Here is a 5,371-nt window from a genome sequence, read left to right as displayed (position 1 = left end):
GCATGTGCTCACCAGAAAGACAGACAGAGACAGAGACAGAAAGCCAGAAATCACCCTACATGGGGGATGGCCACACTGCCATCCCTTCTCCTCCATTCTCCTCTGGCATCTTGGGCATGCACGCACACGCTTCCAGAGTGAGTTTAAGTCACCGGGTCCAGGACTCAAACCGCGGTTGATTACATGGGAGTTCAGCGATATAGCCATTATGCTAACTGCTAGTCCCAGAGATATTATTCTTAATTTTCACATAGTAATGTTAATTTTCCCATCATTTTATCTGATTCCATTGATAACCAGTATCCTACCTAGACTTGAAGGACTACTCAAACTGGCTGCTCGACCTACGTTGAATAGTTACATATTTCAAGTATTGCACTTTCATCTATATCAGTGAATTCTTTTCTGAACTTTAAAAATTAAGCTCTACATGCTGGGAATAGCATATTTGACACTGCTACCTACATTTTCCTTTCATCTCTGATAGTAGCCTCTAGGACTCTCCAGAGAACTTTTATTTTGCTTTGAATACAGTTGCAAGACACAACTCTACGTATAAGTATTCTTTAATCAAAAAAGACCATAATATGACTTTATACTCTATAATTGATTCTTGTTTTTAAAAATCACATTCCTTTGTAGAATTACACTTAATAAGTCTTATTTAGGTGTCAAATTAATTAGTGTATAATAAAAATATAAGATATATTCATATGAAATACCCTATTAGATTTGCTAAAGGAATATTTTTGAGGATGTACTTGTCTACATTATTTCTCCTACTTGAAGTCTCATGCACAAGGTTTAGAGAAAAAGTCTTTGTATCCTACAGGATGAGAATTGTCTATCCTTTTCAATAATTAACTTACCTAATTGACTGCATCTTCCTTTGATTCCCTTGTCAGTCACTATGGTTTCATCACCTGAATCTCATGGTTATTTGAGTTATGCTTTCTCAATGTAACCTCCACCAGTTACTTGTATGCTTGATTCTCCTTAGTAAAACAATCTTTAAACTCTGAATTCTGACTTAAGAAATAACTTTGATTATTGTGCCAACTTTTAAATTTAGCAGCCCAATGGATTTGCTACCTCACCAGCTTTATTAAAAGCCAAGTTCATTCATAAAATGTTTCCCTATAATCTCTCCACTAAAGACATTTCACACAATATCAGTGAATGTACTAAACTGAAAACTTAAAGAAGAGTTACAGATAATCATTTCCACTGGATTCAGTCTAAGATTTGCTGCATGTCAAATGGGCAGATATTTTCTTCCCTAGGGACTCTATCAGTACGGGTCTTTGCTTTGTGTTGCATCTATTTTAGGTATTACGCTCAAGTTGTGTCCTCACATCAGAGGTTTCCGTACTTCTCATATTTCCCATCTCTATAAAGGCTTTACACTGAACTCACAGTAACGTAGGATTTTATAAATATAAGGGACTGTTGACAAGATTAATGACATAAAAATAGATTTAAGTAGCCTTCTTGGTAAAAAGAACCTCTTTGCTTGTGGTTGAATATAATAAACCTTGTCCATTCACAGATACATGTTAAGTTGTCACAACCATATTTTGGTCACACAATATATCTTATTTTTACAATTTGAAGCAAAAATTCCCCTTAAGTACAACTTAGAACAAAAGAAATTCTAGAAAGAGCAGAAATGTTCATTTCTAATCTGGTTCTGACATATTCTTCTATGGCATAATTGAAAGAGCTATTAACTCCCTGAGTATCTGTATTCATCATAGCCCCAGCAGTACACAGCTGGCACACAATGGGACAACTGAAGTGAGGTGGGTGGGATTCAATTAATCAATGAAGATTGTGAAGAATACAGAGAATATTAATATTAGATAGTCCTTTTCTCCCCCTAAAAAGTCAAGAGACATTGGGAAGGATTGTAAACACTAAAACCTAGTGAGAGCATTTGTGGCCTTAGTTAGAAAATGCAGCCACTGTGACCCTGTAGTTCAACAGGGAGTGAGCCAGCAGAATAAATACTTCTTTCCCCTTCGATGCTCACTTGTCTTGCCAGTAATCTCCATCGGGTCAACACAACCAGAAGCCAGAGTACAGAGATGTTGGTTGACAGAGTCTACAGAGATCAGTCTTCTGGGGATTAAGCAGGGTAGAGAAATTGGATGGGCTAGAAAAAAAATATCTTGCACATAGTAAATCAATTCTATTGTAAGAGCAATAGTGAAAATAATATTTCCCTGAGTTGCTTGGCTTACGGGGAAGATTTAAGACTAAAATGATATGTTTAGGATAATAATTTATAAACTCTGTAACAGTTCACAATAATGAAGTATCAAAAAGTCTGCCTGCTTAGGAATTCAGAAAAGACATGCCAAACAAAATTAGTTTCCGTATTTTAATTCCAACTTATTTTTTATAATGAAAAGCTAAAGAAACTTTGAGACATTTGGAAAATTATGGTATTAACACAGTCCTTGTTAGTTATTCAAATTCTTCCTTTCATTTGTGTTCATGGAGCAGTGATGAATACCTTGTTGTCCAATTCTTAGTTCTGGATTTGAATTCCTGAATTTCTGATACACTATTGTCAAATTGTTTTCATAAAGGCTACACCTATTTACACTATCTTATAATGGAAAATTGGTATCTGAGTGCTGTAAGAGCTATTGATTTTCTTGCTGATTTCACATACATACATACATACATACATACATACATATACCATCTGCCTTCTGCATTTATTAATTAGTTTGTCAAATTTTGCTGTACTATCAACTTTTTAAATCATTCCTTGGAATATTTTATTTAATCTGCTTTAAGATTTACTATATACTTTCCCCAGTTTTATATAGTAAAATTTATTTTTCTTTCTATAATTCCATCTGAAATTTATTTTGGTGTAAAGAAAAGGTCTAATAAAATAGGTCTAATATTTTACTGAGTAGCTAAACAAATTTCTCAGCATCACTATTGAATAATATTTTACTTTCTGAGTGATCTGAGTTCTTTATTATAAAAGTATGGATTTATGTTATCTTTAAATTACAGATATAGGGAAAGGACACATTCAATTTATCTTCCCATTGATTACAATGTATAGTGACTTTTCTTGGCTGGCTTTATATTTCTTGAGCCACTGATCATTTGAGAGGGTTTGTGACTATTTTTAACAAATAAAAACTTGATTAATTTTTACCATTTTTCCCATTAAAATTTAGACTTTGCTACAAAATTTTCCTGTGTTAATGTTATGTAGAAGTCTGAGACCTACATGATTTTTGTCCTTAAGTACACAACTGTTGTTGGCTTATTAATTTGTTTGTCCTATGTAAAATTTGTGAGAATTAAAATTTTTTGAGAGGTTTTTGCTATAGGGCACATGTGCTCACCAGAAAGACAGAGAGAGACAGAGAGACAGAAAACAAGAAATCACCCCCCGGGGTAATGGCCACGCCACAATCCCTTCTTCTTCATTCTCCTCCTGGGATCTTGGGCACGCACCCATACACACTTGGAGTGAGTTTAAACCACCAGGTCTGGGACTCAAACCACGGTTGACTACATGAGAGTCCAGAGACATACCCATTACACCCACTGCTGGTCCCAAGAATTTAATTTTTTTAAGAGAGATTTTCTATAGATCTTGCACACACCCTGGAAACACAGAAAGATACAGAGAGAAAGTGAGAACTACCCCCCAGGGGGAATGGTCACACCACAATCCTTTCTCGTCCATTATACTCTCTGGATTTTGGGCACGCACTCACCTAAGTTCAATGTGAGTTTCAAACCACTGGGTTCAGGACTTGAACCACATTTGGCCATGAATCTAGGATCTTTTTTTTTTTTTTTTTTTTTTTACAAAAGGTACATTTCCAACCTAGAAGTTTGACATGTTTACCTTTGTGCTTTTGTGGCTTGTCCTCTGTGGAAGAACACTTTCTGGCCCCCCCAGGGAGGATGGCCATGCCGCAATCCCTTCTCCTCCATTCTCCTCTCGGGATTTTGGGCACACATGCACATGTCCAGCGTGAGTGTAAGCCACTGGGTCCGGGACTTGAACCACAGTCGACTACATGGGAGTCCAGCAACATAGCCATTATGCCATCTGCCAGTTCCAGGAGTCCAGCATCTTAACAACTACGCCACCTGCTGGCCTTGAGAATTTAAATTTTTAAATATCCAAATCTGTTTGTGGCTTTGTCTTTGGCAAACACAACTGTATTATGAAAGATTCTCTATCTCTCCCCAATTAGTTTCATGTTCATATATTTTTGGCCTATAGTTTTTAAAATATATTTTATTTTAACATTTTTTATACATTCAATCACTATATATCACTTAGCTGGTAAAGTGAATTTTCCAACATGAATATATTTCTCACCAGTCCAGTTGGGAATACTACACACATTATCATCAACAGATAATGATCCATTTCTGTGTCCCATAAATGTCTTGCCTCTATTTTTATCCTTAATGTCTTTCCTCAGACTCTCCTCTTTCTCCCACCCTCTTCCCACACCATAAAAAGATTCATTCTTTAACCTGGAAAGATTTCGTTTTTCTGATAATTTTTGTTATAAGCACTCCTGAGGAAGCTTTTTAAAGTTTATTTATTTATATTTTACATGAGAAGAGAAAGAGACAAAAACAAAGACAGAGACAGGCAACTCCAATAAGTTTCTCATGTCCCCAGCCTTAGCCAACCAGGATCATGGGCGTACATGTGCATGCAGTGTGCGCACACGGGGAACCTGGACGTTAACCTAGGTCTATTTCATGTCGCCTCAGCACTATAGAACATTGCGCTGCTGCTGTACCACCTGGTAAAATTTCCAATTCCACTATTAGGTTGTTAGCTTCCTTTTATTACTTAATTTTGTTGAAATTTGTTTTTCACTCCACTTATAATTTACATGACTACATTTTAAATCAATGATCTATAAATGTCATTTGGAAATTTACTTACAGAAGCCACGTTTATATATCATCTGAAAATATATACAAGATACATCTTTTAGGGCCAGCATGTGGTATGGTGATTAAGGGCACTGGACTCCCACATGGCTGACCGCAGTTTGAGTCCCAGACCTGGTGGCTTGCTTTCTCACTTTCTCTCTCTCTGTCTCTGTCTCTCTCACTTTCATTGTATTTCTCTCTAGTCAGATTTTAAAATGAGCAAATAAATATATTTAAATAAAATAATTCTTTTAAAAAAGTTGAACTGGGACCAGCAGTTAGCGTAATGGCTATGTCGCTGGACTCCCATGTAGTCGACTGCAGTTCGCGTCCCAGACTCTGTGGCTTAAACTCACGCCGGGTGCGTGTGAGTGCGTGCCCAAGATCCCAAGAGGAGAATGGAGGAGAAGGGATTGCAGCGTGG

This window comes from Tupaia chinensis, unplaced genomic scaffold (genome assembly GCF_000334495.1).
Source record: "Tupaia chinensis unplaced genomic scaffold, TupChi_1.0 Scaffold142961_1, whole genome shotgun sequence".
In the NCBI taxonomy this organism is placed as follows: Eukaryota; Metazoa; Chordata; class Mammalia; order Scandentia; family Tupaiidae; genus Tupaia; species Tupaia belangeri.
Note: the sequence above shows the minus strand (reverse complement) of the source record.